This window comes from Sapajus apella, unplaced genomic scaffold, assembly GCF_009761245.1.
Source record: "Sapajus apella isolate SASKATOON/1434 unplaced genomic scaffold, GSC_monkey_1.0 scaffold215, whole genome shotgun sequence".
NCBI lineage: Eukaryota > Metazoa > Chordata > Mammalia > Primates > Cebidae > Sapajus > Sapajus apella.
Genome location: NW_022437155.1, coordinates 367,853 through 391,231, shown reverse-complemented (window position 1 = coordinate 391,231; position 23,379 = coordinate 367,853). Strand labels below are relative to the sequence as shown.

The following is a 23,379-nucleotide window of genomic DNA, read 5'->3' as shown; positions in this document are numbered from 1 at the left end:
GATGGGGTCACAGGCAGAGGGAACAGCATGTGCAAAGGCATGTCAGGGGCGTGGCATGTATGAAGAGCCAGTGGAGCCAGTGTGGTTGGGAGAGGGATGGGAAATGAGGCTGGAGAGGTACCCCTCACCTTAGACAGCTAAGAGGTTCAACCTGAGTCAAGGGGACGTTCTACTCTCCCCCCAGCAGCAAGGGAGCTTCCCCACCAAAGCAGGAGAGCCAGCTCCCAGCACTCACATTACTTTCCTGTGTGACACTGAGCAAGTGGCCCACCCCCTCTGAGCTTACAAATTCTGTGGCAACACAGAAGAAAGCATGGTGCTTGCTTAGAGACTCCCCAGCTGTGACTGGCCAGGAGTGTGATCCCACTCATTTCTGCTCTATGGTGGGGGACTTTTGGGGAAGAGCAGGTGGAGGTGAGCTCAGTAGAACCAAGAAGCCCCAGGACACAGGGCATCCAGGAGGCCTGTGCTTCCACAGCCTGTCCACTCCATGAGCCCGCCTCCCCGTCCCCACTGCACTCCTGCCCACACTGCCCACTCCCCAACCCTCCCCTGTCTCTAGGGCTGAAAGCAAGAGGCTCCCATGGGGGCTGGCTTGGTGATTGGCAGACTCTCTAAAGGTCGCTTGGAAACCCTCCTGCTCCGGGTAGTTCCCGGCCAGCATTTGTAGCTGGGATTCCAAGGCCAGAGCTGTGCGCAGAGATCATTTATCACACAGCCTCAAATGGAGGCCTTTCTGGGGAAAAAAATGTTCTTTCTCTGAGGTTCCAACTTGCATTGTCTAAAACAGGTTAATTAGCAGGACTGTTTCCCCCAGGTCCTTCCCTGCATCCCCCAGCTTTCCTGAGCCAGCAGCCGCCCTGGGGTGGGAATGGCAGCCCCTGGAAGTACAGAAGGGAGGTCAGGTTTAAGACACACTGTGCAGAGACTGCTGGAAAAGTCCTGGAGATCCACCCGGTGACCACAGCCGCTCAGCTGCACTTAGCTTTGTGATGCAAAGCAGGAGCTGCCTGAGAAGTGCCTCCCCGAGGAGCTGGCGGTCAGGAGCCTGTGTGTCTCACTCCCTTCCCTGCTTGTTCCTCTGGGAAATGACAACTGGCCACTGATACACGCCCACCCTCAAGGAGCGGCTGGCAGCAGCAAGAGGGGTGAGCTGTGCCGGGGCAGAGAGGGCACCGAGGGAACCTGGGAGCCAGAAGAGGGGGCAGCCCAGAGTGGCCAAGGAGCACTGGCAGTCTGCCTGAAAGGCAGGCAGGGAGAAGTGTGCTGGGCGCAGGCACAGGGGCCCAGGTCATAAGAGAACCAGGTACATTTGAACAGCTGTGAGATCCCAGTGTCCTGGAGTGTAGAATCCACAGGACTCACAGAATGTTTCTATTTCACAGAGCCAGAGAGGTTGGCAGGGACCAGGCCACAAAGAGCTTTGAATGCCTGGTTGTACTCACCAAGATAGGCTGGGTGTGCTGCGTAACAAATATCCCCAAATATCAGCCCCTTCAAGCGGGGTTTGGCTCTCACTCATGCCAGGTCTCTGACCAGACATCAGGGAGACTGCTCATCGATGTCACTCAGGACCTGGGTGGACAGAACAGCAGCCGTTTGGGCTATTTTTGTGGCACAGAGGGAGAGGGAGACAGGTGTACAGATGCATGGAGTTTCCTCCAGAAAGCAGCATGTGGCACTTCCACTTGAATTTCATTGCAAAATGGGCCACATGGCCATCCTCTGGACATCTTTATGGGCTGGTGACATGCTTGCTGCCTTTGGCCGAGGAGGACAGGAGATCTTTGGTGATGGTGCTGATGCTGACCACACGGACCAAAGAGGGTCAGCACTTCACCTGAGCAAGGTGAGGAGCCTTGGGAGGGACTGAGGAGTGGAGGCTGCCGCCTAATTTGTTTTACCTTCTAACTTTTTACTGACTTGCATACGGAGAAGAGCACAAATCATAGGCAGACAGCTGATGAATTTCTACAAACCAGACACACTCATGTGTAACTGAAATTCGGCTTAAAAAAAGAACATCACCAGCCCCCAGAGGTCCCTTGTCCCCCTCATCAGACACTGCTTGGGAGCTGCTCCTGCAGCCACCCAGCCTGAGTGGTAGGTGCTAGGCCAAGAACAGTTTTGTCTGCTTCTGAATTTCTGTTCAACTTCTTTTCGTGTGTGTCTGTGTGTGTGTGTGTGTGAGAGAGAGAGAGAGAGACAGAGAGACAGAGAGACAGAGTCTTGCTCTGTTGCCCGGACTGGAGTGCAGTGGTGAGATCTGGCTTCACTGCAACCTCCACCTTCCGAGTTCAAGCAATTCTTGTGTCTCAGCCTCACGAGTAGCTTGGATTACGGGTGCCTGCCACCACACCCGACTAATTTTTATATATTTAGGGTTTTGCCATGTTGCCCAGGCCAGTTCTGAACTCCTGACCTCAAGCTGTCTGCTCACCGCAGCCTCCCAAAGTGCTGGGATTACAGGCAGGAGCCGCTGCACCCAGCCCCTTCCTTTTACTGTTTTTGAGACCTGTCCGTGTTGTGTGTGGCAGTGGTTTGTTTTCATTGTTGTGTAATATTCTATTGTGTGCATATGCCACAGCTTGTTTCTCCCTCCTACCTTTGGTGAACGTTTGGGTTGTTTATAATCAGAGGCTCATGCCCGTGTTCCCAGCACTTTGGGAGGCTGAGGTGGGAGGATCACTTGACCCCAGGAATTTGAGACCAGCCCAGGCGACATAGCAAGACCTCATCTCTCAAACATTTTTTTGAGAAATAAACAGTTGGAAGATCTTGTGGCTATGCCAGCCATGAACATTCTGGAACACATTGTTTGGTGCCTGTGTGTGGCATTCCCACTGAATGTGTGCCTTGGAGGTGGAATTGCCATAGTCTCATTTGCATTTAAGAAACCTCTGCCGGGCAGGGCGCAGTGACTCACGCCTGTAATCCCAGCACTTTGGGAGGCCAAGGCAGGCGGATCATGAGGTCAGGAGTTCGAGACCAGCCTGGCCAACATGGTGAAAACCCGTCTCTACTAAAAATACAAAAAGTTAGCCAGGCGTGGTGGCAGACACCTGTAATCCCAGCTACTCAGGAGGCTGAGACAGGAGAATCACTTGAACCCAGGAGATGGAGGTTGCAGTGAGCCGAGATCATGCAACTGCACCCCAGCCCGGGCGAGAGTGTGAGATTCTGTCTCAAAAAAAAAAAAAAAAAGGGGGTCTCTGCTGGACGCACAGAAGAGACTGAGGCACGGCCCATGCTGGAGGTGGAGGGAAGGTGTGTGGGCCCAGCCCTGTGGCTCCTCCACCTCAGAATCCAAAAACTCCTCCAGCGTGGTCTGGTCTTCCACAGGACTTGGGGGTCTGTATTGCACACATAAGATGAAAATCATGTAAAGCAAGGCCCAGACACATGGGGCTGAGCGTGCAGCCCCAAACGGCAAGACGTAGGCCTTACTGTGTGAGTCACACAGTAATGTTATAGCACATTCTAGTACACAGGCAAGAATAGTTGTATAATATTTGAATGCATTGAACTCACATCCACCAGGTACACGTGTGAGGAATCTCCCTGCAAGTCACCCATTTGACAAGAGGGAAGACGGCCCATCCATTAAGTCAGGGGAGGGGACGTCCTGCCCTGGGGCCTGGGCCTGGGCTGGGGTTCAGCCTGGCTCTGTTTCCTACTCCCGGACACACAGGATGAAGGGCCTGCGTGCTGATCGCTCACAGAGGTGTTGAGACTTCCCCTGTTGTACTCTCGGGGTGTGGCATTTCTTAGAAGCCAAGAGTGGGTAACCCTTTGCCCAGAATGAAGCCAGGAAAAGGGTGGGGCTTCAGGCTCCAGCTCTAGAAGACAGGGCTTGGGAGCTGCCCCTGGAGCAGCCTGAGTGGTAGGTGCTAGGCGCTGGAGCCGGTGTCTTCCAACTTAGATTCATCACGGGGAAGACCTGGGGTGCAGGCCTGGTTCTGAGGTGCCCAGGCCAGCCCCTGAGTAGCCGGGTGGCCTCCCTATGAACTCACATCGGGGTGTCCCGTGCAGCTGTCCAGGTCCTGCAAGATGCATGCCCCTACCCGCAAGCCCTGAAGGGCTGATGGGTTTTGTTTTTTTTTTTTTTTTTTTTTTTTTTTTTTTTTGAGACGGAGTTTCGCTCTTGTTACCCAGGCTGGAGTGCAATGGCGCGATCTCGGCTCACCGCAACCTCCGCCTCCTGGGTTCAGGCAATTCTCCTGCCTCAGCCTCCTGAGTAGCTGGGATTACAGGCACGCGCCACCAGGCCCAGCTAATTTTTTGTATTTTTAGTAGAGACGGGGTTTCACCGTGTTGACCAGGATGGTCTCGATCTCTTGACCTCGTGATCCACCCGCCTCGGCCTCCCACAGTGCTGGGATTACAGGCGTGAGCCACCGCTCCCGGCCTGGGTTTTGTTTTTGTTTGAAGAAACACATGGCCTGGTTGTTACTTTGGCTGGCCTCCCCGAGCCCCATGTCTCTGAGACCTCCGCTCCTAAGGAAGGGGGCCAGGCATTGATGGGGGCATCTGGGAAGCCGAGGGGATGCCTGCCAGTTATGAGAGAGATGCATCTTTGTCGCAGACACATGTGGGGTGCTCTATGTAAATTGTTTCAGCACCTAACAGGAAGAAGAAAAATGAGGCTTTGATGCGAGCCACTGCCTCTCGGCCAGGCTCGGTGTCACTCAGCCGAGTCCACGGCCTGCTTCTATTAAGGAGCTGTCAGCTCTTCTCAGGCCGGAGACCCAGGGGGCTCTCTGGGCAGGAGGTGGCTCTGTGCTGTCTGCGGAATGCTGGGCGTCAGCACCAGGGCGTGCTGGGGCCTCAACCCAGCCCCACCTCCGAGGAAGGCGGAAAGCACTCATGATGGATTCCCCGACACGGCACTGAGGCCCAGGGTGGGGACACCAGCAGGCAGCGCCGTGGGGTCTGCTGGGGATGACAGGCAGGCATACAGGCGGCAGCGCTGTTAGGCCCCCTGTGATTGCCACAGCCTGGCACAGGAATCAGTGCTCCAGGCAGCGGACAGCAAAGGTGTGGAGGCAGGAAGGGAGCCGTGGTCTGTGAGGCCTGGGAGAGCACAGCGGGTGCTGGAGATGCACGGTGCCAGGGCCAGCTCAGGGGAGGGCAGGAGTCTGGTCTTGTGGTTTGGGAGCCCACGGGTTGCAAGCAGGAGAGGGTGAGGTGATGTGAGTCTGAGGGAGGTCTCAGATGTGGGGGGAGGACAAAGGGGGACAGAGTGGGGACTGGGCAGGAGAGCGTAACACACATGCAGACACACTTCACAGTGAGCCCTAGCCCAGTCGACTCCTAGCCGCAGGAACCCCACACAGCCTTTTGCTAGGGTGCACACCCTCCAGAGCACTGACTTCCCCAGCGATCCAGGCGGAAATGTCCCAGGGAGGGGCCCAGGCCAAGCACCCCCAGAACTAGCGTGTTATGCTCTGGATCTTGGGGAATGTGTAATCCCCACACCGTATCTATGGCAACTCTCCATTAACCAGAGTTTGGTTCCACAAATTCCTGTTCCCATTCATTCTAGAAAACTCAGAGCCATTGGTCTTTTTAAAAATCTCACTGAAAAAAAAAAAAAGAAAGAAATACTAAAGAAAGTAAAGAAGAAAACGAAGTCACCTGTAGCCCCTCTGATGAGATGACACTGATGTTAGTACTTACGTGCATTTCCACCCAGTTTATTTAAGAAAATTGGGATTGTGTCGAATATCCGCTTTTGCATCCTGCCTTTTCCATTGTGCTTCAGATCATGAGCATTTGCCAGGGCAGAAAAAAACGTCTTTGGAAGCCGGGATGTGGGGGCCTGCCGCTCGGTGTGACCCCAAAGGGGTCATTGCCTTCCCTCAGCCTCAGCTTTTGCCTCTCTGCAAGGAGAGATTGAAGGAGGTTTCTCAGGCTCCAGCCAAGAGTCTCAGTGTTTTCCTTGCTATGGGGGCCTTGTTGTTCTAGCCTTGCTTCCTGGGGGTGGGCCTGGTGATGCTTGTGGCAGGGTGGGCACAGGCCTGGCACTGCCACCAAGTGCACACTTCATTCAGTATGCTCGGAAACCTGGGCTCGCTGCAGCCATGAGCACTCTCCCATCTCCTGATCCTGAGCAAATGACTTTGCCTCTCTCAACCCCTATCTCTTTTTTTTTTTTTTTTTTTTTTTTGAGACGGAGTTTCGCTCTTGTTACCCAGGCTGGAGTGCAATGGCGCGATCTCGGCTCACCGCAACCTCCGCCTCCTGGGTTCAAGCAATTCTCCTGCCTCAGCCTCCCGAGTAGCTGGGACTACAGGCACGCACCACCATGCCCAGCTAATTTTTTGTATTTTTAGTAGAGACGGGGTTTCACCATGTTGACCAGGATGGTCTCGATCTCTTGACCTCGTGATCCACCCGCCTCGGCCTCCCAAAGTGCTGGGATTACAGGCGTGAGCCACCGTGCCCGGCCTTAAACCCCTATCTCTTAAGCTGCAGAACCAGGTGGCTGTGATGGTTCATTGACTTGATGTAAGTAGAACTCTTTGCACATAATAAGTTCCCAGTAAAAAGGAACCGTTGCTACCGTGAGGATTGCTGGTACCTGTGATGTCATAGGTGTGATGCGCGGATGAAATCATGATCTTCCTGCAGCATCCAGCAGAATGCCTGGGATCTAGGGGACGCTGCCAGGGTGGCACCTAGTCCCATGATCTAGCAGGGCTGTCTTTGTGGGCCGTGACTTGCACAGCTGCTCAGGGCCAGTGCTCAGAAATGCCCTGTGCTTGGTGCCTGCTGCTCTGCTGTTGCAGGCTTGAGGTTTTTATATTACTTTGCAGCATGAAAACTGCATTTTCATGTTGTACTGAGCCCCACAAATTCTGAGGCCACTCTTAACAATAGGATTGGTCCCTAGGGCAGCCTGGCGGGGCACCCCACACATCCATGGTGCTCAGTAGCTATTTGTGGGGTGAAGGCAGGGCTGGGTGGGCCCTGGTTCGGAGGAGAACAGTACCTCAGCAAGGCCAGTGGCTTGCCCAGGTTACATGCCAGATACAAGGCCAGGCAGTGCTCTGACCATCACGTGAGGGGCTGCCAGGGCAGGAAGTGGACTGCGTGGAGGGCCAGCAGGGGTGGGCAGGGTAGCCTGGGCCCCACTGACCTGCAGCCAGACACAGTGGGGAGACACAAGACGACTTAGGTTGGAATCAATTTAAACCAAGCCAAGAGCTTAGGCCTCGGGGTGCAAGGGAGGAGGAGGAGGAGGTTCAGACCCAAGGCGGCGGCTGTGGGTGGTCTCGGGGCTTCTTCCCCTGCATTCTGTGGCAGGGTGGGCAGGGCCCTGTTAGAGGAGGCAGGCCTGGATGCCCCCCGGCACCCCGTCATGACAGAGAGGAGCAAGGCCCAGATCACCTGGTATCCAGAAGGCAGGGGGGACAGTGCCAGGCAGTTTGGGGGGCAGACTAGGCCATGGCAAAGGGTGGCCAGGAGCAAGAGCAGCGCCCACAGACGAGGTGGAATCGGAGCCACCTGCATGTGTGGGGAAGGGGCCCCCAGGACTCGGTGTGTGGGCCTCTGGCTAACAGGCCACGCCGCAGAAAGGAAATTAAAGAAGAAATGACTCACCTGCCCGTGTCTTCATGAAGGAGGAAAAAGATGCCGGCACGGTCCCCACGGAGGAGCCAGGGGATCTGAGGGGAGCCCTCCCTCAGGGCTGGAGGTGCTGGGCCCCAGCGTAGAAGTGGGTGGATGGGGGTCCCCCTGAAAGGAGAGGGAGGCAAGAGGATGTACCTTTTAAGCCTTCTGTGCGGGCCTCCTTGGGACAGCTCGGGTTGGATCTCAGACTGCAGCGTGTAGGGCTGGGAGCCAGCTCCCCCGAGGTACAGGGGCTCCAGAGGCCTGAGCAGCATGTGAGGTCAGGGCTGGAGGATCAGAAAGTAATGGGGAGCCATTGAAGGCTTCATAGTGAGGGAGTGACATGACAAGCTTGTGATGGGCCACACAGGGCAGAGGCTGGGACCAGGAGACGCTGCTGGCAGGTGGTCAGGGAGTTTCTGGTGGGTGGTGAAGCCGCCAGACCGAGGGCTGTGGCAGTGAGGATGGGGAAGGGGTCAGATGGGCACACTTCAGGCAGGGGGTCCCCAGGACCCGGGGGCCTCCTCAGAGAGGCCTTACAGAAGGACTGGGGCAGAAGGCAAGGCCTGTGGGGCAAGGAGGCCTAGGGACATTGTGGATGCACTGGAGCTGCAGAGGCGGGTGAGGTGGAGGGAAATGGGGCTTCTGCCCTCAGGAGGTGGCTCTGGGAGGAGGTATGGTCACCCAGGAAGAGAGACCAGAGGATGGGACCGAGGAGCAGCGACACGGGAGGATGGCAGGGTGGGTGAGCAGAGGGGTCCCCATCCAGGGCGAGAGGGCTTTACTGGGCCCTACAGGACCCTGGGCGGGGTCTCCCTTGGAACTGGGGTACAAGGCCTGTGATGGGAGGGGCAGGAGGATGAGGGATTGCTGTCAGGAGGGCCTGGGACCAGAAGTCTCCACTGCAGCCGTCCTGAGCGAGGCCTCCGGCTGGGGTGCAGGGTCCTTGTCTACCTGCGGGGTGGGGAGACAGCCCCTCTCCCAAAGGGTGGTGGGGCGGCTGAGCCTCAAGGACAAAGGCAGGCGGGGGCAGGGGAAGACGCCTGTGGCTGGGAGCTTAATGGCCCCGAAAAAAAAACATAAAACCAGAGAATTATGGGGAGACATAAACAGAGCTGTCAGGCGTTAGCTGCAGGGAGACAGCTCGGCCTGGGGAAGAGATGCTGGCGGCTGAGCTGGGGTCCTTGCGTGTGCATAAAAAAGACAGAAGTTATAAAAGGAGAGAGATTAAGAAGATACTGCCTCTGCCATGCTTGGGCTCCCCTGCCAATTCCTTTCTCACGCCCCGGCTGAGGCCCCAGCCGCACACTGACCTTGGGGGCCCTGCCTGCGAGGCCTGGCCAGGTCAGGGGCCAGGGCCTGCCAGTGACCAGGGGGGTCCACGGGGGTGGGTGGGGGTGGATAGCGACTTGGCCCAGGCTAGTGGAGGGGCTGGGGAGCCAGGCCCAAGGACGCAGGCGGCGCCAGCCCCGGCAATTTATGGGGACTCACACACCCTGCCATCTTCATTTTCCCCTTTGCCGCTGCCGTCATTAGCCAAGCACTAATGGGCTTAAATTTCACCTTAAACCATCCCCACTGTCCTCAGCAGATGACAAACGCCCTGCGCTCCCCGGCTGCAAAGCTGCTGGGCGGCCTCCACGCGCCCTCCCTCTGCCGTGTCCTCTGGCCCTCACTAAGGAGGCTCCTGAGGACCCAGGGCCTGGGATACTCACAGGTCGGGGGAAGCCCTGCGGGTCTCTGGGAGCCCAAGGGAGGGCAGGGCTCAGGAAAGGGGGCTTCAGGGGGAGCTTTAGACACCCTGGGATGGTAATGGTTAGGGAGACAGGAGCCCGGGGTCCAGGGACACCCCATTGTTTGGCCATGGCAGGGCCATGCCCCTGAGTTTCCCGGCCCAGGTGTCATGAAGAAAGGCCACAAAGGAGACCCTAGGGGCCCTGGGAGCTACCCATCATGTTTTTAAAAGCCTTAGGGGGCCGGGCGCAGTGGCTCACGCCTGTAATCCCAGCACTTTGGGAGGCCACGGCGAGCGGATCACAAGGTCAAGAGATCAAGACCATCCTGGCCTACATGGTGAAACCCCGTCTCTACTAAAAATACAAAAATTAGCTGGGCGTGATGGTGCGTGCCTGTAATCCCAGCTACTCGGGGGGGATGAGGCAGGAGAATCACTTGAACCCGGGAGGCAGAGATTGCAGTGAGCCAAGATCACTATACTCCAGCCTGGACAACAGAGCAAGATTCTGTCTCAACAAAAAGCCTTAGGGAAATCATATTTTGCTTAGGCTAACAAAAATAGCAATGGCTTTGCTTGGGGCTGGAATTCCATCCATCCACCAAATTCACTGACTCATTCATTCAACAAATGTGGCCCACCAGCCCCTGCCTGAGCATGTCCATGAAAGGCCCACTCAGCTGATCATTCCCATGAGAGGGAACAAGTGGGTGATCTCTAAATGCAGTTTGTTTGGGAGACAAAATCCTTTAGCAGTGGCTCTGAGGGTAGGAGGGGAAGTGACCAAGGGGCTCTGGAGGCTGTGGGGACAGAGGGTGTCTCAACCTGGGTCCATCCAGTCCATGAGGGGGCTGTTTGTCCAAAGAGGAGGAGACAGGAATAGAGACAGAGCTACGGCAGAAACGCAGGCGCTGCTGGGGGCTCCCTGCTCATGTGTGCGCACAGCCACGGCCACGTCGACTGCCTTTGTTTCCCAGCAAGGGGCAGGTGCCCGAGGAGCTGCTGGGGTTGATCCACCATCAAAGCCGGCCTGCCGGGGGCTGGTATGCAGAGTCATCCCTTTCCCATGGGAATCTCCCTCCCTTCCAAGCCCCCAGCACCCGCCTTTTATCCCTGTGCTGGGAGCCAGTACTCCCACTGATACCCAGACAGTGATGCCAAGGAGGCACTGCCAGAGGGAGGCCACCACCGTATAGGCCTGGAACGTCACACTTTCTGTCCCCGCCACCCCCCGCCTGCAGTGAGCCTAGGGGAAAGAACAGGCTGGCGCAGGTATGTGCCAGAGACGAAGGTGGTACGTGGCTGAGTCACTATGCCGTGTGTCCGCTTGTCCCTTCTGCACCTTAGACATGCAATCTGTCACCTAAGGGTATTGACCCTGCCAGGCTCTGGGACACTAGGAAGTGTAAGCCAGACTCAAGCGTCAGTGATATGTACAGGAGGTTGGGTGAGGCATCTTCTCCAGTCTAGAAGGAAGGGAGTGTTAACTGGTGGTTAGGAGCATGGACTTTGGAGAAATCCCTTCTTCCCCACCAGTATCTGGAATTGGCTATTGAGTCCTGCCAATGCTCTGTTCCTGACATTTCTAGAATCTCACCCTGCCTTTCCAGCCCTCTGCCACCACTTTGATCTGGCCCCATCATTGCTCTCTGGGGGACAGTCCCAGCTTCCTGCTCACTGGCCTCCTGGACTCCCCTCTCACCCCCGTTACCAATCCATCCTGCCTCGCTGCAGCCACTGCAGGCTGCCCAACACCCGTGTGCGATGCTCACTCTTGCTCACCCTCTGGGGCTCCCCGTGGCCCTCACCACAACGTCTGTGCTCTTCGCTGTAGCCCAGAGGGCCCCACACCAGGTGGACCCCGCCCATCTCTCATCTCGTGCCTCTCACTTCCACTCGAGAGCCAGCTCACATTCTCACTGCCATCTCCCACTCTCTCCTGCCTTCCAAGCTTTCCCTGTTTCCTTTGCTAACTCCGGCACATCCCCTAGGTCTCCAGTGAGGTGCCCTGGGAAGCACCTCTGCCCTCCTGTTCCCACCCAGGGATGACTTAGGGCGCTCGCCCATGTGCTGGCACTTGCCTTCTCCACCAGGCTCGGAGTCCACGGCTGTCTCTGGCTGCTCTGTCTCTAGCACGTGTGTGGCATACAGTAGGCACTTAGTAAGTGCTTCTGAGATGGATAGATGGGTGTGTACATGGAGGCATGGGTAGAAAGAGGATAGGTTGGTGAGTGGATGGATGGGTGGGTGGGTGGTTGTGAGAGATACAGGTGAGTGAGTGAATGGACAGGTGGATGGATGGGTGTGTGTGCATGGATAGACTGATGGATGGACAGGTGGAGGGGTGTGTGTGCATGGATAGACTGATGGACAGGTGGGTGGGTGTGTGTGCATGGATAGACTGATGGATGGACAGGTGGATGGGTGGGTGTGTGTGCATGGATAGACTGATGGATGGACAGGTGGGTGGATGGGTGTGTGTGCATGGATAGACTGATGGATGGACAGGTGGCTGGGTGGGTGGGTGGAGATGGGATGGGTGACTGGGTGAGTGGGTGTATGGGTAATAATAGGTGACTGGACTGTTGTGAGGGTAGGTGGAGAGGCCAGAATGTCTAGGAGGTGATCCCAGAGGCACCAGAAAATGGAGAAATGGAGTTCTAAGCCTTTGGCTTTCCATGGGCCTCAATTTCTCTGTCTGTAAAATGGTCAGCTCAGCTCCTGTGTCCAATGGGGAGGCTCAGGGTGAGCTGGAGAGAAGGTGGAGGCTTCAGCAGACAGCAGGTCAGACGCTCCACAGATCGTGCATGGGACAGAACAAGTTTGCCTGGCGACCCTGCAGCCCAAGGGCCCCCTTCTTTGGGGGGACACCAGTGCCCACCTCCATATCCGCTTGCTCCCAGAATCCTTGACCAGGTATCAGACTGGGAGCCAGACCAGTAGAGTTCAAGTCCAAATGTTGCTGCTCACCAGGAATTCCCTTTGCCTCCCATGCCTTAATTGCACATCTGTAAAATGGGGCTGCTGGTGTGTTCATGTTCCTTGCGGTTTCTCTGGGGATTAAAACAATGAGACGGGGGAGGGGCGGGGAGAAACAAAAGCAATATGACAGGGAGATGGCACCTCTCCTGATGCCCAGCACAGAGAGGGCACCAGGAAATATGGGGCTTAGAAGCTCAAAGCCTGAGAGAGCAGCTCCTGCTGTGGTCCCTGCCACAGGGGCCGCACTGGCCCGTGCTCCCTCCTAGGCCGTCCTCCCCCCACCAGAGCCACCCTGGAAACTGAGTGTGACATTTCCAAATGTTATGCCAGACCCCGTAGCCATAACAGGCACGTCATTAATAATCACATAATAATAATGTCTGTATTATTATCATTTTTTTTTGAGACAAAGTCCTGCTCTGTTGTTGCCCAGGCTGGAGTGCAGTGGCATGATCTTAGCTCACTGCAACCTCCACCTCCTGGGTTCAAGTGAATCCCCAGCCTCAGCCTTCTGAGTAGCTGGGACTACAGGTGCGTGTCACTATGCCCGGCTAATTGTTTGTTTCATATTTTAATAGAGATGGGGTTTCACCATGTTGGCCAGGATGGTCTCAATCTCCTGACCTCATGATCCGCCCGCCTTGGCCTCCCAAAGTGCTGGGATTACAGACGTGAGCCACCATGCCCGGCCTAATTTTTTTTTCCCCTTCTTTTTTTTTTTAAAGATAGGGTTTCACCATGTTGGTCAGGCTGGTCTTGAACTCCCAACCTCAGTTGATCTGCCCGCCTTGGTCTCCAAAGTGCTTGGATTACAGGTATGAGCCACCACGCCCAGCCCTGCCTGGCCTAATTTTTTATATTTTTGGTAGAGATGGGGTTTCATTATATTGGCCAGGCTGGTCTCAAACTCCTGACCTCATGATGCACCCACCTAGGCCTCCCAAAGTACTGGGATTACAGGCGTGAGCCACTGTGCCCAGTCGTCTACATTATTTATAATTTGTATATTTATATGTAATTTATTTAAAAGCCTATATAATCTATAATTTAAAATTACATCAGATAAACAATTACTTACCCACCATAGTGCTTCTGCCACTTACAAGCTGTGTGACTTTGGATAAGCGCCTCTGCTGCCTCCTCTATGAGTTAAAAGGTTTCGACGTCACAGAACAGGGCCCAGGACATGTCTGTTCTGTGTGGGAATGAGCCCCAAGGATGCTAATGACGAAGCCTTTCTCTGTTTGTTTGCTCATGGCTTCTTTGCTCAACCCTGCAAGCTGGGCGTTTAATCACTCTCCCTGTTTTATGGGTGAAGAAGCGGAAGCTCAGCGAGGTGGAGTGACTCACCTGAGGTCACACAGCAAGTCAGCAGCAGGTATCAGGTCCTCGGTGTTCTTTCCAAAGACTCCTGGGGCCCTAGTCTGAAAAAAGCCAGCTCTGGACCAGGCCGGAACACAGGGGCCTTTCTGAACCTTCCTTCCAGGGGCCTGGGGCCGCAGGGGCCTCCGGCCAGTCAGCCGAGTCTGTCCCACCCAACGTGCCAGCCAGGGAACACAGACAGCCGGACCCCGCTCTGGCCACTGCCCTGCCAGGCCCTGTGCCAGGACAGCGTGTCCACCCACCCGGGCAGTGACCAGCTGCTCCTGAGGCTGTGGGCTGGAGCCAGGTTTCTGTCACTTCAAGGAGCTCCTGCCTTCCTGGCCCCACCTCCACAGCCAGCAAGGACCAGTCAGGGATTTTCCTGAACTTTCGCTGTTACAAAAAATTATATAAACATGTATCTTTTAAAAGTAACAGCTAACTGAATTGCGCCCTCCTCTGCCCAGCATTGGTCTGGCAGCAGCATGTACATTGTCTCTTGGTATCTGCGCACTATTGTGTGAGGTGCATACTCTTCTGCCTGTTTGCAGATAAGGAAACTGAGGCACAGGGATCTTGAGTTGTCTGTCCAAGGCCCTACAGCGAGGCAGTGTCCAGGTGGGGATGTGGAGCTGGACAGGGAACCTCCCTACCAGTCAGGCCTTCAGGGCAGAGTCTTGGGGCCAAGAAGAGCCCCCCCCAGCTTCTGTTTTTTAATTTTATAACGTGTTGATTTGTTCAGATGATTGAAGGAAAGCATATTGCTTCCCACTGTGCCAGTGGGGAAGAATACAGAAATAGAATGAGAGCATTGTAACACAGGAGACCAGGAGTGCCTTGGGTACAGCAGGTCTTGAACAATGTGGGGTTAGGGATTCCTGACCCCCACACTGAAAATTTATGTCTAACCCTTTTTTTTTTCTTGCGAGACAGGGTCTTGCTCTGTTGCCTGGGGTGGAGTGCAGTGGCACAATTTCCGCTCACTACAGCCTCAGCCTCCTGGGCTCAGGTGATCCTCCCACCTCAGCCTCCCAAGTTGCTGAGACTACAGGCACGTGTCACCATGCCCCGCTAATTTTTGTATTTTTTTGTAGAGATGGGGTCTCATCATGTTGCCCAGGCTAGTCACAAACTCCTGGGCTCAAGCATTCTGCCCACCTGGGCCTCCCAAAGTGCTGAGATTATAGGTGTGAGCCACCACGCCTGGCCTCGTGTGTAACTTCTGACTGACTCCCCTAAAACTTAACTATTAAAAGCTACTGTTGACCAGAAGCCTGACCAATAGCAGTTGATTAACACACATTTTGTAAACATACACTTTGCATGTTATATGTATTATTTACTGTAGTCTTACAATACAGTAAGCTAGAGAAAAGAAAATGTTAAGAAAATCATGAGGAGGAGATAATCTAATTTATTTACTGGTCAGGAAGTAGAAGTGGATCATATGAAGGTCGTCCTCCCCGCTGCCTTCACTTTGAGTAGACTGGGGCCGGGAGCAAGAAGGGGGGCCGGGAGCAAGAAGTGGGGGGTCTTGGCCGGGCGCGGTGGCTCAAGCCTGTAATCCCAGCACTTTGGGAGGCCGAGGCGGGTGGATCACGAGGTCAAGAGATCGAGACCATCCTAGTCAACATGGTGAAACCCCGTCTCTACTAAAAATACAAAAAATTAGCTGGGCATGGTGGTACGTGCCTGTAATCCCAGCGACTCAGGAGGCTGAGGCAGGAGAATTGCCTGAACCCAGGAGGCGGAGGTTGCGGTGAGCCGAGATCGCGCCATTGCACTCCAGCCTGGGTAACATGAGTGAAACTCTGTCTCAAAAAAAAAAAGAAGTGGGGGGTCTTATCGTCGGCGGGGGTGGAGGGGGAGGCAGGAGAGGCAGGCATACTCTAGGTAACCTTTTGAAAAAACCATGCTGGGATCTTGCCTCAGTTATTCTGATGCTGGGTCTGCTAATCACTTCTAATTTTCATTGAGTCTCAGAAAAAAATCCATGTGTAAGTAGACCGTGTTGAAGGGTCAGCCATGCCTGGAGCTGGCAGCAGCAGGTCCACACACAGCTTAGCGCTTGAGCCAGTCCAGGCTGCTGTGTCCCCCAAAGCTGTGTACCCACCGAGGACATGGCCTATACAGGGATTCAGGTTTGGTTCTCCTTCCCCGCTTGGGGGCTGTTTCCTCATCCATAAAATGGGAGGCTGATCCTTATCTTGCGCATTGCAGGAAGCAGGGTTGCTGACTCCTCTGGGGAGCTCACTCCTCTGGGGAGCTGGGGCTTGTCCCATCCTACTGAGGAGGAATCTGGGGTCAACCCACCAGCCAAGAGTCAAACAGCTGGAAAGCAGCAGTGCCAGATTTGAGCCTGAAACCAGGCTCTTTCTTTAGTCACCTTGCTTAGCCCAAAAGGCAGATATTTATTCATATAAGTTGTTAAATCTTTTTTTTTTTTGAGACGGAGTTTCACTCTTGTTACCCAGGCTGGAGTGCAATGGTGCGATCTCGGCTCACCGCAACCTCCATCTCCTGGGTTCAGGCAATTCTCCTGCCTCAGCCTCCTGAGTAGCTGGGATTACAGGCACGCACCACCATGCCCAGCTAATTTTTTGTATTTTTAGTAGAGACGGGGTTTCACCATGTTGACCAGGATGGTCTCGATCTCTTGACCTCGTGATCCACCCGCCTCGGCCTCCCAAAGTGCTGGGATTACAGGCGTGAGCCACCGCGCCTGGCGTAAGTTGTTAAATCTTTTAGGAGCTGTCATATGCTCATGGTAGAAAAAATCAAATACAACTTCCTTTTTTATACAAATGTTTCGTACATTTTTTTTTGGAGACAGTCTTACTCTGTCACCCAGGCTGGAGTGCAGTGGCGCCATCTCAGCTCACTGCAGCTTCCACCTCCCGAGTTTGAGCGATTCTTGTGCCTCAAGCCTCCCGAGCAGCTGGGATTACAGGTGTGTGTCACCAATGCCTGGCTAATTTTTGTAATTTTAGTGCAGATGGAGTTTCACCATGTTGGCCATCCTGGCCTCAAGTGATCATCCCACCTCAGCCTCCCAAGGTGCAGGGATTACAGGCATGCACCACCGTGCCCGGCTCACACAATTTTTTTGGGTTTTTTTTCAGAGAGGGTCTTGCTTTGTCACCCAGGCTAGGCAGTGATGCAGTCACAGCTCACTGCGGCCCGACTTCCTGGGCTCAAGCAATCCTCCTACCTCAGCTTCCCAAGTAGCTGGGAGCACAGGCAAGCACCACTCACCTGCCTAATTTATTTTTTTTCTGGTAGAGATGGGATCTTCCCATGTTACCCGGGTTGGTCTCAAACTCCGGTGCTCAAGCGATCCTCCTGCCTCAGCCTCCCAAAGTGCTGGCACTGCAGGCATGCGCCACTGTCCCGGCCCTGTACACATTTTGTGCACTGCACTTTTTGTCACCAACTTGAAGCTTGCTCTGATTATGTGGTGCTTCCACACTCTCCTTGGTACTCAGCTGGTAGAACCTCCCAGATGTAGCTCCCTCATCCCGCTTGGATGGACAGTTAGGGGATCTCCAGTGTTTTGCTGCTGCAAAGGACACTGCAAGTGATAGCCTTGTGCAGATGACTCTGGGCCCAGGTCAGAGGGCACATGTAATTTGCATTTGGGTCCATACTGCCAGAAAGTTCTCCAAAGAGGTGGTACCGGTTTACCCTCTCATCCCCAACTAGATGGGGCACCTCTTTCCCCATGCACTCACCAGCCAGGCAGATGCTCTGTGCCAAGAAAACCAAACAGCTGCTTCCCTTACAAATACTCACGGGCCTGGCCATGTGTGGGGGCCTGAGTCCAAACCTGCACCTGTGAGCAACAGCATGACCTCAGGCAATAGGCTTCACCCCTGTGGGCCTCAGTTTCCTTGTCTGTAAAATAGTGGTGATTGAATTGTGGTGAGGAATTTGTGGATGCAAATACCTAGGACAGTGCCTGGAACATCACAGTACCAGGTGAGAAGTGGCTGTTCTTGAATCTGCATGAGTCTTGTACCCCACGACTGATGGGGGCCCAGCCCCTAGGATGGATGCTCAGGCCTCAGACCTGTGTTTTGGGAAGGGAAGAGCAATGTGGGGAATTACCAAGGGGAAAGGGTGGGATTAGCTTATCCCAGCTTCCCACTGTGCCAGTGGGGAAACTGAGGCCCAGAGAGGCCTTGAAGTGATTGCCAGCTCAGCAGCATGAAACTGCTCTGTATCCATGCATTGCTGCCAGGAACAAGTGCTGAATGGAGAGTCTGGAGGATTGCTCAGGCCACTGCAGGGCCCGAGGTCTGAGATGGAGGGCTTGGGGACACCGAGTCAGAGCCTTGTCCTGAAGTCCTGGAGGGCCCTCCTTGGACAGGACAGAACTTGTATTCTTTCTCTGAGCCCAGCCTCAGCAGAACCCAGAGTCTTCCAGAGCTGAGATCTTGCCACACCAGCTGCAGTCACAGACCTGCCACACTGGCCTTACCTGGGAGTCCCTTACAACTGCAGAACCCCAGGCCCACGCGACCCGCTGCGTCAGAATCTGCATCTCACCAAGATGTACACGTTAATGTTTGAGGCACACTGAGGCTCAGCCAGGACGATACCCTCCCTGCCTGGGGGTACAGGCCGCTGCTCTGTGGGCAGACCTCCACCCTCAGCCCCAGAATGTCCTCCCCAGCTCTGTCGCAGACACACATAGCTCCCTGGGAGGCACAAAAAGTACAAGACTTGACCTGGCTCCCCGTGAACTGGTGGCCCTGGAAGTTGCTACCCTTCATGGAGCCTCTGCCAGCCACCAAGCACGTTATCCCACTTAGTGTCACGGCACTTAGTGTCACGGCAGCCCTCGAAGTTTACTGTTCAGAGAATCTTGCAGCTTGGGCACACGAAGCACAGAGAGGGTAAGTAAATTGCCCAAGGTCACCCAGCATATAGATATGCAGGAGCTGGGATTTGAATCCAGAGCTGTCCCCAGCACCAGAGTCCAGCCATTTACAGTCACGGTGGGCATGGGGCAGATGGTGGCTCCTCTCACCCTCCAGTCAGCCCCAGCCCCTGTGAGTCCTCACAGTTGGTTGGCTTGGCCATAGTGAATGTGACCTCTCAAGAACCTCCCTTTCCGGAGCAGAGGCCTGCGATTCTCCATGGAGAGCCAGCCAAGAGGGATTCTCCTATAACTTTCCAGAACACAGCAGTTCTGGGGTCAGGCCAAGCAAGCTATGTACAGCTGGAAGAGGCTCTCTCCCCCAGATGCTGAGTGCCTGGAAGCCAAGAGGGAGGGAGTTCTGGAAGGGTCTGGAGCAGCTGGAGGTGAGGCCTGAGGGGGCTGGGGCGGGGCCTGGGAGGAGGGGCCAGCACACAGAGTATTCTGAACCGCAGAAAGTATTCTTTTCATCCTGGGAGAAAAACAAGAGTTTTGATCAAAACAGCCGGACCCCAGGCCCAGACAGTTGTCCTCACCTGGTTTTTACTCTTAAACGTGTTCGCATTTCATGGCTGTTCGGAAGAGAGAGAAAAGTCAGCCAATTGTCCATTCAGACACAAGACAACACAGCAGCCGAAAACCAAAGGCAAAAATATTTTCCATCCTGAGGAAAGCCTCCCAGGCGGCCCCAGGCCTGCCTCTGGAGCAGCGGCTGGCTGGTGGCTGGCTCTCCCTGAAGGTCGGTGCTTCTGGTTAGCAGGCTGCGTGTCTCGGGGGCTGGCCAGGATCCACCCCCACCCAGGGAGAGCTGGGGGCCGTGGGCCAGCCATCCAAGGCCCGCAGGAAATGGAAGCTCCCTTCCTGGCATGAGGGCAGCAGGGCCACCGGGGAGGCCAGGACAGCATGGGCCCCACAGTTCCCTGTCTTGAGACCCCAGCCCTTGATTTCAAAACAGGAGCTGTTAGTCTGTCCTTGGGAAGGGGGATGTAACTGCCCAAAGCTCTTAGGCCCTGGGTGAATTTCATTTTTTCAACATAACAACAGCTCCACACAGTTGAAGAGTGTGGCACATGGCCACACGGGGTTTGTATTTGGTCTACAGCTGAACAAGAGCCATGCGGACTTAGGCCTCGTTATCATAATTCTGCAGTCCCAGGAAGCAAAGTCCCACATGGAAATCCTTCATAGGTAGCCTGGCCAAGTGGGTAGCGGGGAATCGGTGATCGTAGGCCATGGGACTTCCCTTTAGTCCCCTCCCCACCCTTTTATTTTTTTTTTTTTTGAGAGAGTTTCACTCTTGTACCCAGGCTGGAGTGCAGGGGCGTGATCTCACCTCACTGCAACCTCCGCCTCCCAGGTTTAAGCAACTCTCCTGCCTCAGCCTCTCGGGTAGCTGGGATTACAGGCGTGCACCACCTCGTCCGGCTAACTTTTAAATTTTTAGTACAGATAGAGTTTCACCATGTTGGTCAGGCTGGTGTCAAACTCCTGACCTCAAGTGACCCACTCCTCTCGGCTTCCCAAAGTGCTAGGATTACAGGTGTGAACCACCTCGCCCGGCCACCCACCCTTTCCTTCTGCCAAGAAAACCAGTTTTCTGAAATTTTCAGAGGAAACCAGGACCTCCTCGCCCATGTCTTGCACCCCTGGATGCCTGTATTCACAAAAGCCCCACAGGCCTCTCCCTGATGCCCAGATTGTTCCCACCCACAGGGCCCAGGACAGGGAGACCAGGAAGGGCCCCTTCCTTTCTCTGGAGCTCAGCTTCCATGTCTGTGAAATGACAGGTGATGTTACCTACCAGAAGGGTAATTTGAGAGAAATAAAATCTATCGGAGGCACCCTGGGCACAGGAGGGGGCCAGAGAGCATCAGCCTTTGAGGGTGCTGCAGTTAAGCGGCTCCAGCAGACCTCCAGATCTGAGGGAGGCTCAAGCCCAGTGTCTAGCTGGCCGGGGAGAAGCCCCTTGAGAGCCCCCACTCTGTAGTGGTAGGCTGCTTAGGAGGCCCTGTCCCTGTCTCTCCCCTTCTGGGCCAGCCTTGCCTCCTGGGTCCACTGCTGTATTCCAGAGGCATCCTCACCCCTTCCCCTCCCAGCTCAGAACCTGCCAGGCTTCTTACCTTTGCAGGAATCTCCACCCCCCCACCAGAGGCTGCCCTCTTGGGGTAGGGGCCCAGCCCTTGAGGCCTGTCTCCTCCAGCCCAGCTAAGCCACAGAGAGAACTCCATCTCAGGTTCCCAAATAGGCGGTGTTCTTCCTCATCACCAAACTAGGCAGCTCCTGGCGGCTGGAATGCCCCGCTCCTTTCTTCTCGGCCCACCACTTCCTCCAGCCTTCCCTTCTCCGTGCTGCAGCAGCGAGTCTTAAGGAGGGAGGTGATGGGGGCCCTATGCTGTGGGTCTCCAGGATTGGGCACCAAACAGGCTGGAAAATGTCAAGTGAGGGAGGGATCCAGTCAAAGCCCCAGGGGGGCCTCTGAGCTCAGCCAGCTCCTCTGCTGCTCCCCACCTCTGTGGGGAAAGACAGGCTGGGGTTTGGATGGGTGGCCTTTTGGAGAGCAGGGTAATGGGGGCAGACTTGAACTTCCTGCGGCCTCATTCCCTGGCTGGGGGCGGAGGGTAGTCGGAGCTGCTAGCCTGGGGCGCTGGGCCGCAGGGGAAGGGGCTGGGAGGGAGGGTTCTGGGTAACTAAGAGAGGGTGAGCCTGAAAACAGAGGACGGCGGCACTAAACGGCCTTCGGGGAGTCCCCACTGCGCACCCCTGGCACTTTCCCAGCCCCCTGGTGCGGTCGCAGGCACGGGTGGGGTCTGCCTCAAAGTTGTTGGTTCGGCCAGCCCACTGCTGTTTAAATGGTGTGTTTGTTTGGAGTGGCTTAGGGAGGGAACTGGAAATGGGGGGCGGGCAGCGCCCCACTTGGCGCCACCGCCGCGGGAAGGTCCGCGTGTTAGAAGCCCCAGCTTCGTAAATGACTGAAGAAGGGTGGGTGGGCATTGAGGAGGGAAGACCGAAAACCAACGAGGGGCTCAGGGGCCAGGGCCGGCTGCCCCCTTTTAGCGGGGGGAGAGCAGGAGCCGCCTCTCGCAGCCACTCTGCGCGCGGGGTGGGAGGGAGAGAGGGAGGCGAGGGGACGACAGCGCCGGGCTCCCCGCCCCCATCCCACCCGGTTCCAATATTTCGCAGAAAGGCACGCGGCTCCTAATCGGTCCTTTCCAGGCTGAGATTTAGCCGCGCGATGCTCGCGCAGGGGCGGGGGCCGCGGGCCGGGGGAGGCGCTCAGAGTCCGGAGCCGCCGAGCTAGGTGAGGAGCCCGCGTCCTCGGCTGGTGGAGCGAGCGGGCGGGCGGGCGCGCAAACCCGAGAGGCAGATATAGAAAGGGGGGCAGGTTAAAAATAACCCTCTCCGGCTGGGAAGCTCGCGCGCGCTCTCTCGCCTCGTTCGGTGCCAGAGGACTCCAGGGGAGGTGGCGTTGGGGAGGGCAGAGCGGGATTCCCCCTCCTCCGCCGGGCGGGGTGCCCGCCTGCGCGCCGCGGTTGCACGTGTGTGGGGCCGCGCGCCCTGGCCCCCATTGCACCCGGTCGGTGGGTGCCACATCCCCAGGACCTGGCGCATCTGGCAGAGGCCCCCCGCCCGCAGCCTTGCGCGGCTGGAGGGAAACGCTCCATTATTCATTATTTACGAGCGTTAATAGGTTTGAGCCGCGGGGGCGGGGGGGGGGGGCGGCGAGGACGCAGTGGGGACCCGAGCATTAGGGGAAGGGGTGGAGAGGGTGGGGGAGAGAAGGGGAAGGAGTGGGGAGGAAGGGGGATGGGCGGGGGCGGGGCTGCGGCGCGGCCTGGTGGAAGAGGTCTTGGCCTGGCCCGGCGCGCCGGGCGCATCGCTCCGCCAGGTTCCTCCACACCGCCGAGCGTCGGAGCCGCTCAGGGCACCAGGAGACCAGCGCGGGCCTTAGATTTTGCTGTCGGCCTCTTGTCCTTCGCGTCCTCGCCCTTCCCGAGGCGCGGGGAGGGGGCTGCGGGCCGTAGCCCCGCCCTGCGCGCCCCTCGCCGCCGCTGCCGCCGCCGCCGCCGCGTCCCCGGCCTCATTTATCATCATCTTTGGTCAAGTGGAGTGTGCAAGGAACAGCTGCTTCACTCGGCTGACTTCCGAGGGCAGCTACGGAGAGAATCAGGGAGATGAATGATGGGGGTTGGGGGGGGCCCGCAGCCCCCCGGGGTCCCCGCGCTGGCGGGAGGGAGGCGGGGAGCGTCCAGGTCGCCTCCGCCTCACGGCGAGTGCAGCGCCCCCTTCCTCTCTCCTGGCGCCTGCTGCAACCGGGGACCGGGGACCGGGGACGGGGAACGGGGCCCGCCCCAGGAGGGGACTGGGCGCGGGGGGGCGCCCTTCGCCGGCGGAGAACTGGCGGGCGCGCTGCCGGCGGAGCCCGCGGTCGCCGTGACCTTGCTGGGGTCAGCGGGCTGGGCTGCGGAGGCGGCGGCGCGGCGTCTTTGGTGGCGCTTTCCGGATTGGCGCAGAGGCCGGGAAACAAGGCGGGGGCGGGCGGGGGAACACAAATAGAAGGTGAAATTTTACCTGCCCCTGAGGGAGTCCTGCGGATTTTCTCCGGCAGCAGCAGGCGCTCTGCCTTTGTCTTACACGGCTGAAACATCTGTTGCAGAGGGGCGGCGAGGCCGCAACAACCCCCACACACCCTGTGCGGCTCCCCGTCCCCCTCGGCCCCAGCCGGGCTGCAGGACTCCCGGCGCCGCGTTAACCCTGCGCGCGCTGG

The 23,379-nt window shown here is 56.5% G+C and overlaps 1 protein-coding gene across 5 annotated transcripts in view; it reads left to right on the top strand.

Annotated features, from left to right (window-relative positions):
* The window catches only part of RAI1 (retinoic acid induced 1), a 131,401-nt gene that overhangs the window by 81,567 nt on the left and 26,455 nt on the right, over window positions 1–23,379 (top strand). For 2 of the 5 annotated variants that reach the window (XM_032270696.1, XM_032270695.1), the window contains exon 1: window positions 21,321–21,912. The exons of the other annotated variants lie outside the window; for them this stretch is intronic. The gene's annotated coding sequence lies outside the window, so the exon portion shown is untranslated. Of the gene's footprint in view, window positions 1–21,320; window positions 21,913–23,379 lie in introns of those variants that run through there. 5 annotated transcript variants of the gene reach the window in all.